The sequence below is a fragment of the Anomaloglossus baeobatrachus genome, chromosome 6 (genome assembly GCF_048569485.1).
Source record: "Anomaloglossus baeobatrachus isolate aAnoBae1 chromosome 6, aAnoBae1.hap1, whole genome shotgun sequence".
Classification (NCBI taxonomy): domain Eukaryota; kingdom Metazoa; phylum Chordata; class Amphibia; order Anura; family Aromobatidae; genus Anomaloglossus; species Anomaloglossus baeobatrachus.
Genome location: NC_134358.1, coordinates 437593063 through 437607896, shown reverse-complemented (window position 1 = coordinate 437607896; position 14834 = coordinate 437593063). Strand labels below are relative to the sequence as shown.

The window sequence follows — 14834 nt, the reverse complement described above, 5'->3', positions numbered from 1 at the left end:
TTGTTAAATATACACAAACAGAAAAGTTACATTACCAAAAACAGGTGACACATTGCAGCTAGTGAATATAGTGATCAAATGATGGGAAAATAAGAACTTTTGTAACTGCATGACCTCAATGTAATAGTCCAATTTATTCAACGTGGAATACATGTGGTAATATCCCTGCTAAACAAATCAGAAAGCGCGGTTCAGCCCACATCACGACTGTGCTAGTTTGGTCTTACCCAAAGTCTCATCTTGTGCTTAAGGCCGCTTTACACGCAGTGACATTGCTAACGCGATGTCGTTGGGGTCACGGAATTCGTGATGCACATCCGGCCTCGTTAGTGACGTCATTGCGTGTGAAACATACGAGCGACCGCTAACGAGCAAAAATACTCACCTTATCATTGCTCGTTGACACGGTGCTCAATTCCCGATTATTGTTGCTGTTGCAGGACGCAGGTTGTTCGTCGTTCCTGCGGCAGCACACATCGCTATGTGTGACACCGCAGGAACGAGGAACCTCACCTTACCTGCGGCCGCCGGCAATGAGGAAGGAAGGAGGTGGGCGGGATGTTCGTCCCGCTCATCTCTGCCCCTCTGCTTCTATTGGGAGGCGGTTCGCCGGTCACAGCGACGTCGCTAAGCAGGTAAGTACTGTCACGGGTCCGAGCGATGTTGTGCGCCACGGGCAGCGATTTGCCCATGACACACAACCGACGGGGGCGGGTACGCTCGCTAGCGATCTCGCTAGCGAGATCGCAGCGTGTAAAGTGGCCTTTAGTGATCAAGGGGCAGAACTGTTTCTGGCTCCTGTTATTGTGCATTGAGCTTTATTGACATTGTGTCCTGACCTTGCTCTCTCCAAAGCATCCTGCATAGTTTGCCTGAAACTTGTGGTGCTTCCCGGATTCTGACCTGGGCTTAGTAAGAGATTTCTCCTGGCTCTGTTACATTCTTTCAAGCCTGACCTCTAGCTTACCATGACTACTCTCAGAATTAAACCACCACTGCAGTGTGTGACGACATGGACTCTCATGGGTTAAAGTTTCTTAAAATCCAGCCAGACAGCATGATAGATTGTCTATAGATGGGGGAGAAGTCCCTCATTGTTTTTACAAGACTCTTGTTGACTCAATCTAATTGTGTTGGCCACTGAAAGCCAGACGTATTGTTCTCCAGACATTTCCAGTAACCATTGTATTGTAGTTGTGTATTGATAATGTAATTACCTTAGTAGCCATTGTCTAGTCAGTGACTCCCAGTTTACATGTACACCCTCAGTCTTTCTATGCACATTATTTAAATGAACATTGTCCATGCAGCTTGAAATTCCTCCAATGGGAGAAGCAATCTTGTCCAACCAATCAATGAGGACGCAGTGTATCCAAGTGGAAGGTTGTGGCTATAAAAAGGACTTCTTTAAGCCACCCGGGGTTGTTGATGGATGCTGATGGATCCAGTCTAAGCTCTTTGGAGCTGACTAGAGGATCAGGATATCTTATGGCTTCAATCTAGGGACTCTGGACCCGGTTGGAGACCATATCCACAGCCTAGGGATTTCGACTCCGGCTGCCAGGATTTTAACATCAAACCAGGTCTACCTAAGGAGGACACTCAGGTTGGGACAGTTCAGTCACCTGTTACAGACTTTGCAGACCTCAGACAGCTTGGAACCTGTGAGGCATGGACTTTCTAAATCCCTGGTGAGCCAGCGGAAGGGTGAGACTCTGTTGCCTGTTACATTTGTGTGTTTTGCTGGTTATGTGTTATGTGCTGTTAATTGTTTGGGGATCCAATAAAGTCTAATTATTGTGGTTCCCTCACCCTGTGTTGTCTGAGTAGTGTTACGCCCACGGTTAAGGAGGCTGGCGTTCAGTTGGGATGAGCCCTGAGCCACGCTGTCTTTCTAAAGGCGGAGGGTTTTAGTGGACGAGAGCGCCCACTGAGCCCCGTGTCTCCACAATTGGTGGCAGCGGTGGGATACTACTCAGCCTGGTTTACCCAGGGGAGCTGCAGTGGACTGGTGTTTTCGGACACCGTCCAGGGCTCAACAACCAGGGAGGCACATAAGCATACCCAGCAGGCCATAGGGGAGGCATTCAGGTTTCGGACGCTGCCATGTCCAACCCCACCAGCTCAGCCATGGGACACGGACAAGAGAGGAGTTAAGACCGCTGCAGTAAATGGATGCTGCAGGATCTGTGCCGGAGGCGAGAGATTGTCTGCTGGAGCGCTGAGACTCGGTCGGACTTGATCCGGAAATTAGTCCGTTGGGATGCCCAGAATGATGCAGAGGACAATGAGGATCCCGCCGATATTGACCCGGAGGATTTCAGCTATGTGCCACATCATGGATCTAGTGACAATCGGGAATCAACTTTGTCCAAAATGGCCCAAGCCACAGCGTTGTTGGATGCATTGGGGCCTAGATCCTCAAGAGAAGAGAGGGCTTATGTTCTGGAATATGTTTATGGGATTCCAGCTGCAGTACTGCTAACACCAGCCGGTCGAGAAGGATGGTCCCGCTACCCAGCAGAAGCTGCGCCAAAACGAAGGACTACAAACAGGGCCTGTGACTCGCCCAATCTATGGCGCTGTTATACATGTGGGCGCAATGGACATCTAGATAAAGATTGTCTCCAAAACCGAGGCCGCATGCTTGGAGCCCGTCTGCCACTCCAACCAGTCAACATATGCCGAGATGAACCAATGAGACCTGAGGAATGCTACTCCCAAGAAACACCAATAGTTGAGGAAGTGGTTTATCCAGTCCACACCCTACGGCAGGCCGGACACCGTACACCAGCCAACCTCCATCCCCACATCCAGACGGTCAAGGTCGGTGATATACAGGCTCAGGGACTTCGAGACATTGGATCTTCCATCACTCTGGTAAGCCCAGTTATTGTTTCTCCAGAAGACCCTGTACCAGATTCCCAATTATCCATCTCCCTGGCTGAGGGCCAGCGCTCAGACGTCCCTCTGGCATGTGTGCAGTTGGACCTAAAAACCGACCAGGGAGAGGTCGAGGTGGAGCTTGTGGATAGCCTCCCCACACCTGGTATTTTGGGGACCATCCAGGAAGTGATCGATGTGGGGATTGTGAACAGCCTCCCCATTCCTGACATTGTGGAGACTGACCAGAGCAAGGCTGTGGAGATTATGGACACCGTCCACACACCAGTTATTTTGGGGTCTGACCAGGAAGAGGTCCATATGGAATTTATGGACAGCCTCCCCACACCTGTTGTTTCAGGGACTAGCCAGGAGGAAGTTGAAGTGGGGTTCATAGATGGCCCCACCAAGCCTGTTGTTTCGGATACCACTCAAAGGGAAGTGAAAGTGGGGCTTGTGAATTACCTGCTCACACCAGTCATTTTGGAGAATGACCTAGGACAAGGACTAGCCAGTCAGTTTGAAGAAGCCATCACCCACCTCCAAGCCAAGCAGGACCCTGATGTGGATCTTTCTAACATCTTTTCCAGGGATGGTTTGCATTCCCGGTCTCCATCATCCACTTCTGAGCCAAGAACCGTGAGTAAGCCTAACCACACTGTGGCTATTGACTGGGGGAGGATTGATAGTGGGAGATTTGTGCAGGCCCAACTCATGGACCCCACCTTAGTGCTTTTCCACAATATGGCTGCTCAACTTGGGGGAGGTAATCAGGGGGAGGTGTATAGATACAAGCCTCTGTTGCTGACCTCACCATTAAAAAGGACAATGCCGTCAAGAGGAGAAGGATGATCGGAAGCCTATCATGTCTGGCTAATATTAAGAAGGGGGAGGAATGTGACGACATGGACTCTCATGGGTTAAAGTTTCTTAAAATCCAGCCAGACAGCATGATAGATTGTCTATAGATGGGGGAGAAGTCCCTCATTGTTTTTACAAGACTCTTGTTGACTCAATCTAATTGTGTTGGCCACTGAAAGCCAGACGTATTGTTCTCCAGACATTTCCACATTTCCAGTAACCATTGTATTGTAGTTGTGTATTGATAATGTAATTACCTTAGTAGCCATTGTCTAGTCAGTGACTCCCAGTTTACATGTACACCCTCAGTCTTTCTATGCACATTATTTAAATGAACATTGTCCATGCAGCTTGAAATTCCTCCAATGGGAGAAGCAATCTTGTCCAACCAATCGATGAGGACGCAGTGTATCCAAGTGGAAGGTTGTGGCTATAAAAAGGACTTCTTTAAGCCACCCGGGGTTGTTGATGGATGCTGATGGATCCAGTCTAAGCTCTTTGGAGCTGACTAGAGGATCAGGATATCTTATGGCTTCAATCTAGGGACTCCGGACCCGGTTGGAGACCATATCCACAGCCTAGGGATTTCGACTCTGGCTGCCAGGATTTTAACATCAAACCAGGTCTACCTAAGGAGGACACTCAGGTTGGGACAGTTCAGTCACCTGTTACAGACTTTGCAGACCTCAGACAGCTTGGAACCTGTGAGGCATGGACTTTCTAAATCCCTGGTGAGCCAGCGGAAGGGTGAGACTCTGTTGCCTGTTACATTTGTGTGTTTTGCTGGTTATGTGTTATGTGCTGTTAATTGTTTGGGGATCCAATAAAGTCTAATTATTGTGGTTCCCTCACCCTGTGTTGTCTGAGTAGTGTTACGCCCACGGTTAAGGAGGCCGGCGTTCAGTTGGGATGAGCCCTGAGCCACGCTGTCTTTCTAAAGGCGGAGGGTTTTAGTGGACGAGAGCACCCACTGAGCCCCGTGTCTCCACACAGTGTTTTTTGTTTGTTTGTTTTTTCACCGCTGAAGTGGCGCTTTAACTCCAAGTCCTCTGCCCTCCTTCTTATACTCACCCTCCGGCGGCTTCATCCTTTTTGGCGCCATCTTGTGTCTGTAATTTCTGACTGGCGGGAAGTCATAAGTTACGTCACAAGCACTCAATACAAGTCTATGAGAGCCAGAACGATGCTCTCATACACTCTTATTGAGTTGTGACATTTGGCGTGCTCTGTGAAACACTAGAGCTGTCGACAGGTCACAAATTGCTGTAGACCGATGGGAGCAATGCTGGGAAAAGATGATGGTGCCAAAAGGTGAGTATAAGGGAAGGTGTAAGGGACTTAAGGGGGCTTTACACCCTACGATATCGTTAATGTTTTATCGTCGGGGTCATGTCGTTAGTGACGCACATCCGGCGTCATTAACGGTATTGCAGCGTGTAACACTTACCAGCGACCTTAAACATCCTCCAAAGTGGTGAAAATCGTTCACCATGGAGAGGTCGTCCTAAAACCAAAAATTGTTAATGGTTGTTTATAGATGTTGTTCCTCGTTCCTGCGGCAGCACACATCGCTGTGTGTGACACTGCAGGAGCGAGGAACCTCACCTTACCTACGTCCCGCCCGCGAGGAGGAAGGAAGTGGGCGGGATGTTTGTCCCGCTCATCTCCGCCCCTCCGCTTTGATTGGCCGGCCGCTTAGTGACGTCGCGGTGACGTCGCGGTAACGCGAACGCACCTCCCCCTTGAGGGAGGGATTGTTCATCAGTCACAGCGATGCCGCCGACCAGGTAAGTGCGTGCGACGCTGCTGTAGCGATAATGTTCGCTGTGGCAGCGATCACACGATATCGCATGCACGACGGGGGCGGGTGCTTTTGCGTAGGATATCGCTAGCAATTGCTAGAAATATCATAGCGTGTAAAGCCCGCTTTAGATTTAAAGCATCACTGCAGCGGTGCAATAAAGAAAACCAGCTGGAGTTGTCTTATAATAATAATAATAATAATCTTTATTTCTATAGCGCCAACATATTCCGCAGCACTTTACAATTCAGGAGGCTCATATACATATCATATACATAAACATATACAAACAAGTAACAATTATAGAAGATACAATATTTAAAGGGAAAAAAGGCAACCCTGCTCGTGAGAGCTTACAATCTACAATGAGATGGGGGAGGGGCAAGGTACAGGTGCTTATTTACAATGACAATCCAGACATCTCAAGGAAATGGGGGATAGATAATGGCTTCCTGGACCAGTTGGCCAGAGCCTTGAGATGCATTTGGGTGCCATGGAGTTTGACATGAGGTTATGTTCTGAGAAGTTGTAGAGGGATTAGGTGAAATTAGTTTGGCTAGGGAGTGTGATAGGCCGCCCTAAAAAGATGCGTTTTTAGGGAGCGTCTGAAGCTGAGTAAGCTGTGATTCGTCCTAACTTCTTTGGGTAGAGAGTTCCAGAGGGTTGGTGCAGCTCGGAAGAAGTCTTGGATTCGGGAGTGGGAGGTTCGAATTAGTGTGGATGTTAGTCGAAAGTCATTTGCAGAGCGTAGAGAACGGGTGGGATATGTCTTCTAACATAGTGTCCTCCTGGCTTCCTTCATCTTTATGAACTCTGACTTGCTGCTGACCTTGCTACTGTTTTATTCCTACTTCTGCCAATTAAGACTTTTCTGAGGGTCAGTAGTTGAAGATATTCTATAACATTGTCCAGATCCCTGTATAGGGATTAGTAGGTGAACACTTTGGAATCTTTTCGGCTCCTTGCCACAGGTTTAGCCAGTGCCAATGTAACAAACGCTTTAACCCTTTAATGACCAGGGAATTTTTCATTTTTGTACTTTCATTTTTTCCTCCCTTTCTTCCAAGAGCTATAACGATTTTATTTTTCTGTCCACATAGCTATATGAGTGCTTGTATTTTGCGGGGCAAGATGTAATTTTGAATGACAAGTTTAATTTTAGCGTATATTTGCAAAAAAAAATCAAGATATAGTAAATCAATGGTGTGCGTCAGATAGCCGGGGTCATGAATATGGAGGACTACATAGCAGGAGCTCATCATTGAGAGGACTAGAACTGCAGCAGAGAAGTGTTTTATCCTAACTACAGCAAGAAGACCAGTAAGTGACCCTACTAGAGTATCTGCCCCTATTATATGCTGCTCCCTCATGAGGCAAATAACAGATTACCTTTAAAGGATTCTACCCATTTTAGCTTTTCAAGGATAAGACAGGGATAAGTCTGTCCGGCTCCGACTACTGGAGTCAATGGCCGATTATGGCTGACTTATGCTGTCACACACTGCATAGAATTGAATAGGAGTAAGACCACGTTCAGTATTTGGAGAGTTTTTTACCTCAGGATTTGTAGCCAAAACCAGGAGTGGGTGATAAATACAGCAGTGGTGACATGTTTCTATTATACTTTTCCTCTGATTGTCCCACTCCTGGTTTTGGCTACAAATACTAAGGTAAAAACTCATCAAATACTTCATGTGTGCACGTGCCCTAAGGGAAATAGCATAACACGACCAACACTGTTACACTGTTTCTAAGCTAATTGCATACATCTGACATTATTATTATTTATTATAGCGCCATTTATTCCATAGTGCTTTACAAGTGAAAGAGGGTATATGTACAACAATCATTAACAATACAAAACAGACTGGTATAGGAGGAGAGAGGACCCTGCCCGCGAGGGCTCACAGTCTACAGGGGATGGGTGATGGTACAATAGGTGAGGACAGAGCTGGTTACGCAGTGGTGTACTGGACTGAGGGTTATTGTAAGTTGTAGGCTTGTTGGAAGAGATGGGTCTTCAGGTTCCTCTTGAAGCTTTCCACGGTGGAAGAGAGTCTGATATGCTGGGGTATAGCGTTCCAGAGTATGGGGGAGGCACGGGAGAAATCTTGTACGCGATTGTGGGAAGAGGAGATAAGAGAGGAGTAGAGAAGGAGATCTTGTGAGGATCTGAGGTTGCGTGCAGGTAGGTACCGGGAGACTAGGTCACAGATGTAAGGAGGAGACATGTTGTGGATGGCTTTGTATGTCAAGGTTGCAGTAGTCGAGGCGGGGGATGATGAGGGCATGCACTAATATTTTTGCTGATTCTTGGTTAAGGAAAGCACGGATTTGTGAGATATTTTTGAGTTGTAGTCTGCATGAGGTGAAGAGGACTTGGATGTGTGGCTTGAAGGATAGAGCAGAGTCGAGGGTTACTCCAAGGCAACAACCTTGTGAGACTGGGGAGAGTGAGCAACCATCAAGTTTGATGGAAAGGCTTGTTGGAGGAGTTGAGTGAGGAGGAGGAAAGACAATGAATTCTGTTTTGTCCATGTTAAGTTTTAGGAATCGCGCAGAGAAGAAGGATGAAATAGCAGACAGACATTGTGGAATTTTGGTTAGTAGAGAGATAATGTCAGGTCCAGAGAGGTAGATCTGTGTATCACATATGGATAACACAATGTGTGCACCTGGTTTTATGTAGCCGTACATATACAGTGCCTACAAGTAGTATTCAACCCCCTGCAGATTTAGCAGGTTTACACATTCGGAATTAACTTGGCATTGTGACATTTGGACTGTAGATCAGCCTGGAAGTGTGAAATGCACTGCAGCAAAAAAGAATGTTATTTCTTTTTTTATTTTTTTTTTTTTAAATTGTGAAAAGTTTATTCAGAGGGTCATTTATTATTCAACCCCTCAAACCACCAAAATTCTGTTTGGTTCCCCTAAAGTATTAAGAAGTATTTCAGGCACAAAGAACAATGAGCTTCACATGTTTGGATTAATTATCTCTTTTTCCAGCCTTTTCTGACTAATTAAGACCCTCCCCAAACTTGTGAACAGCACTCATACTTGGTCAACATGGGAAAGACAAAGGAGCATTCCAAGGCCATCAGAGACAAGATCGTGGAGGGTCACAAGGCTGGCAAGGGGTACAAAACCCTTTCCAAGGAGTTGGGCCTACCTGTCTCCACTGTTGGGAGCATCATCCGGAAGTGGAAGGCTTATGGAACTACTGTTAGCCTTCCACGGCCTGGACAGCCTTTGAAAGTTTCCACCCGTGCCGAGGCCAGGCTTGTCCGAAGAGTCAAGGCTAACCCAAGGACAACAAGGAAGGAGCTCCGGGAAGATCTCATGGCAGTGGGGACATTGGTTTCAGTCAATACCATAAGTAACGTACTCCACCGCAATGGTCTCCGTTCCAGACGAGCCCGTAAGGTACCTTTACTTTCAAAGCGTCATGTCAAGGCTCGTCTACAGTTTGCTCATGATCATTTGGAGGACTCTGAGACAGATTGGTTCAAGGTTCTCTGGTCTGATGAGACCAAGATCGAGATCTTTGGTGCCAACCACACACGTGACGTTTGGAGACTGGATGGCACTGCATACGACCCCAAGAATACCATCCCTACAGTCAAGCATGGTGGTGGCAGCATCATGCTGTGGGGCTGTTCCTCAGCCAAGGGGCCTGGCCATCTGGTCCGCATCCATGGGAAGATGGATAGCACGGCCTACCTGGAGATTTTGGCCAAGAACCTGCGCTCCTCCATCAAGGATCTTAAGATGGGTTGTCATTTCATCTTCCAACAAGACAACGACCCAAAGCACACAGCCAAGAAAACCAAGTCCTGGTTCAAGAGGGAAAAAATCAAGGTGTTGCAGTGGCCTAGTCATTCTCCTGACCTTAACCCAATTGAAAACTTGTGGAAGGAACTCAAGATTAAAGTCCACATGAGACACCCAAAGAACCTAGATAACCTAGATGGAGAAGATCTGCATGGAGGAGAGGGCCAAGATAACTCCAGAGACCTGTGCCGGCCTGATCAGGTCTTATAAAAGACGATTATTAGCTGTAATTGCAAACAAGGGTTATTCCACAAAATATTAAACCTAGGGGTTGAATAATAATTGACCCACACTTTTATGTTGAAAATGTATTAAAATTTAACTGAGCAACATAACTTGTTGGTTTGTAAGATTTATGCATCTGTTAATAAATCCTGCTCTTGTTTGAAGTTTGCAGGCTCTAACTTATTTGCATCTTATCAAACCTGCTAAATCTGCAGGGGGTTGAATACTACTTGTAGGCACTATGCAAAGAAGAGGCGAGCCAGCACTGTTCATGAATGGCATGCAACAAGGAAAAGATAAAAAGTGTAAAATTCACAAATTCATTCCTACTGTAACAATTCAATGAGATTTTTTGCAAATTATTGATCAATGATTTGAGCCCCCCTGCCCCGTCACGGCAAATCTCTATAGGGGGGTCCCTACACTATGTCATAAATTAATATCGTACCATAAGGTCTCATATAATGACTTGAACAGGACCATATAAGAACACCACTTACCCGGGGAATGTCAGAACCGCTCCCATGCTGCAAGGACTGACAACTGCGAATAAAGGCAGCCCAGGTGCCAGTGTGTGTGGCAGAACCACACACACCAGCACAATGTCAGAACTGGCCCTCACAGTGCCAGACCAGCAAGCATGGATGAAGGGCGGAACAGCCTCAGGCAGGTGGTGCTTAAATAATGATGCCTATGGACCAGGGGGCGGTGGCTGTGTGTGAACAGGCACCAACATGAATTTTGATGGCAACAGAAGGAATTTGCAAACCACACTGGGCGTGCACGGCAAGGTGGCGGTCAACCATCATTAAATCTCATTATTTAAACACCACCTGCCTGAACCTTGTTCCGCCCTCATCCATGTTTGCTGGTCTGGCACTGTGAGGGCCAGTCCTGACATTGTGATGGTGTGTGTGGTTCTGCCACACACTGGCACCTGGGCTGCCTTTATTCGCGGTTGTCAGTCCTGGCAGCATGGGAGCGGTTCAGACATGTCTCGGGTAAGTGGTGTTTTCATATGGTCCTGCTCATTATATGAGACCTTATGGTATATAATAATTTATAATATAGTGTTAGGGACCCCCCTATAGAGATTTGCCGTGACGGGGCAGGGGGGCTCAAATCATTGATCAATCATTTGCAAAAAATCTCATTGAATTGTTACAGTAGGAATGAATTTGTGAATTTTACACTTTTTATTTCTTCATTGTTGCATGCCACTCATAAGCAGTGCTGGCTCCCCTCCTTTTTTCGTTAACTTGTAGGCACTGTAGCTGTTGCGCACCATATGGCGAGTAATTGCATGAACTTTGTGTGCAAAAGAGAACTACCAGGGCACTGTTCCCCACCATGTACCAAAAATCGTCCTATTCCAGGCTGAAAAACCTCATGCTCTGTGGTGCCATTGATGTAGCAGAGTTTATGAACATCAAAGTAGTTGAGCAAAAAAACATCAGGCACTCACCAGAGTTTGCTTGTGCAGGTTTCCAGTTTATTCGTGCAGGTTACATGTGCATGGGGGTGGAGGGGAGGGAGCGGACGCTAAGCACGTCCAACGACGACGGCCGTTTCGCACCTGTCTGGTGCTTCAGCTGGTCCAGCTGAAGCACCAGACAGGTGCGAAACGGCCGTCGTCGTTGGACGTGCTTAGCGTCCGCTCCCTCCCCTCCACCCCCATGCACATGTAACCTGCACGAATAAAGAGGAAACCTGCACAAGAAAACTCTGGTGAGTGCCTGATGTTTTTTTCTCAACTACTTTGAGTAATTGCATGTGTTTCTACAATTGTGGTTTTTCCGTTTTCCACTGTGGCCAGGTCATGCACAGAAAAACAATGTGGGAATTTGTTAACCCATTCCAGCCAAGGCCAATTTCATTCCCCACAACTGACTTGTGCCGGCCATGTATGGCAGATGTCAGGGACGAGATAGCGTGTTTAATTTTATTAGTCTAATATATCTGTGCTTTACTTCCCTCTCCTCGGGGTGAGCGTTCAGCAATGACTCTCTGCTGCTGCTCTGGGGTTTTTTGATGGCTGCAACAGTTATCAGCACTGTAGATCTGATATCACTTCTGCAGCCAATCACTGTGCTCAGCCAATGTAGATATGAAATTACCACTGCAGCTAATAAGCAAAAATTGTAGGAGCAATATTGCTGGAGCCAGAGAGGGTGAATAAAAGCTTAGAAATTTTATAAGCCAGGAAACCCATGGACTAAAATTTATTGAAATAGTGCAACCCTTTTAAGTAGGACTTGTAAGTGGGGAAAGCAAAGAAAGGCTCTGCAGACAGCCCTGAGGTTTATGTCTCATAGAACCAAAGAGTCTGGAGTGTAAATCCAAACTGCTCGATCTTTATCTGATTTGTCTGATCCCACCAAGCATTTTCAGCGTCTTTAGTCACTTAAAGGGTTTGGATCTTCCCCAGGCTATCCAAGTTTTGGACCTCCCCCAGGCTATCCAAGTTTTGGACCTTCCCCAGGCTATCCAAGTTTTGGACCTTCCCCAGGCTATCCAAGTTTTGGACCTTCCCCAGGCTATCCAAGTTTTGGACCTCCCCCAGGCTATCCAAATTTTGGACCTCAGTGAAAAGGTACAAGAGGTTCTTTTTGTGGAGGTGGGGCTGGATCCAGCAATCTACCTGCTCAATGTCACTCCTAGAGAGTTGAGGAAGAATTCAGCTAAGCTGTTACTACACCTTCTAACAGCAGCCAGATGCAGGATTGCTCTCCATTGGAAAAAGTCCAATCCCCCACCCTATTAGGACTTACTAACCAGAATTTCTGACACTCACAGAATGGAATATTTGACGGCACTGCTGAATGCTACAGTTGATTGTTTTGAATGTACCTGGGCTCTCTGGGATTATTTTTGGGCCCAATTTAATAGTTGGGTTTCACTCAGCCTTTGTCCCCTCCTTTCTTAATCCTTATTGGGTCAGTCCTGTCTTTTTTTGTCACTTTTTGGTTTGATATCTTTAAGTTAACTGTTTAAGGCCTGTTTCCCACATCAGTGAAAAACAGTCGTTTTTCACTGCCGTGTAAAAAACGCATATGTCCCTCCATGTGCTATCCGTGATCCATCATCAGTCATAGCACATAAACATTTACTCACCGGTCCCTGCTCCTGCTACCGCAGTCCATGGTCCTGAAGTCTTCTGCTCTGCTGTATCCGGCCGCTGCTGAACCCCGCTGCAGCTACTTCCGGGTCGGCTGTGCTATGCATAAATGCATATGCATGACCATAACGAGCCGGCTTGGAAGCAGTAGACAGCAGCGGCCGAACACAGCAGCACTGGAGAAGGTGAGTTTAAAAAGCTTTTTTTTCTTTCAATGTACTTGTTTTTCTGGTACATGTTACACGGATCACACTATAGTGTGGTCCGTGGGACATCAGTGATGCCAGGAAAAAACGGACTTGTCTCCGTGCCGAGCACACGGACACGCGTGTACGCCGCATGGAGACACGGTCAGTGAGAAATCACTAATGAGTGCGCAAACCCATTGATTTTAATGAGTCTGCTTATGTCAGTGATTCTGGTACGAATAAAAACTGCAACATACGTACCTGAATCACTGACGTGTGAATGAGGTCTAAGAGAAAGATGTATTAAGACCCTGTAGTCATTTGGCTTCACAAGTCTATAATTCTTGCAATGATATGCAGTTAGTTCAGGAGACGCTAGAAGGTCTAAAGTTTTATGGATAAGCTTCAATATTTTCTTCTTGCATTGATATACTTTTTTATGGTATACGATTGCATTGGGCTTATGCTGATATCTGTTGAACTTTACATAATTCAATAAAAACTACAGTTATAAAAAACAAAACAAAAAAAAACCACTTAACCCCTTCACCCCTAGGCGATTTTCCGCTTTTTCGGGGTTTTTTTCACTTGCTTCTTCTGAGAGCAGTAACTTTTTTATTTTTCCATCAATCTTGCCATATAAGGGCTTATTTTTTGCGGGACGAGTTGTACTTCTGAATGAAACCATTAGTTTTACCGTATAGTGTACTGGAAAATGTCAAAAAAATTCCAAGTGTGAAAAAAATTGCAATAAAAAGTGCGACTGCCTGATTGCTTTTGGGATATTTTATTCACCATGTTCCCTATATGATAACACTGACGTGGCAGTGTGATGCCACAGGTCGGTACGCGTTCGTAGACATCAAACATGTATAGGTTTACTTTTATCTAAGGGGTTAAAAAAATTCACAAGTTTGTCCAAAAAAATGGTGCACCAGTTTGAGACCAGGACGCGTACACCCGGCTTCATAGGGCACATGATGAAAGAAAGTCTGGGATCATGCGCACTGAGCCGAAATCCAGCGTCGGCCGCAGTGGCAGCAGAGGTGAGATCTCCTCTGATGCTGTGCATTCATTACCATGTTAGTACACCCACAGGGGCTTGCTACTATGCTAAGGGGGCCGATTAGCCAAGGGAACTAACTCCCTCATGACTAGTCATGACTAATTAGCATATTATAAAAGATCTTTAGAAATACTTTTTGTAAAGATCTTTGTGTATGCTATTAGATAGAGAGACTGTTAGGCAGGGATTAGCAATATGCAATATCCTGACAGGTTCCCTTTAATGCAAAACGATGTTGGGGTACATCAGTGCAAGGGGGTTCACAAGCTGAGCTCAGATTGCTGCTGTTAACCTTTTAAATGCTTCTGTATTTATGTGGATCAGTTGCCAGTGATTGTATTGGCCCCCAGTGACTTGTTCGCTAGGCACTATATGGCCATGATGGCAACTGAGGCCTACTGGTGTCCCCTTCTGCTGCCAGCTGGGTGCTCCTGGGGCACAATCACCAGGTGGGCGTTATAGGAGAGAGAGTCCCCCTATATTGTTAGTATGTAATCTGAGAGCATTGCATATGTGATGCCCTGGACTATCCAGGTCGTCCGAGGTAGACACAACGACAGTACACACCCCCCTTCCCAGTTAGGTAACATCAGTCAAACTTAAAAGCCTTGTCACCACCCTCCAGGTTTGATGTCCACACCAGGGGGGGGGGGGGGTCCAGGCGGTTGGCTCCACCCACCGAGAAGTTCACAGGCCTGGAGGCGGGAACCTAGTAGTCAAGTTTAAGTGAGTTGAGAGAGTGGTTTTGACAGTGAAGGAGAGAGGTTGTGTCCAGAAGCAGACCTGTGCTCAGGCCTGCCAAAGACTACTCCGGTGACTGGGTTGGAGCCCAGTCACCATTGGCAAGGAGGCAGACGG

General features: G+C 46.5%; 1 protein-coding gene across 3 annotated transcripts in view; it reads left to right on the top strand.

Annotated features, from left to right (window-relative positions):
* POMGNT2 (protein O-linked mannose N-acetylglucosaminyltransferase 2 (beta 1,4-)) overlaps positions 1-14834 on the top strand; it is a 62940-nt gene that overhangs the window by 29595 nt on the left and 18511 nt on the right. The window lies entirely within an intron of this gene.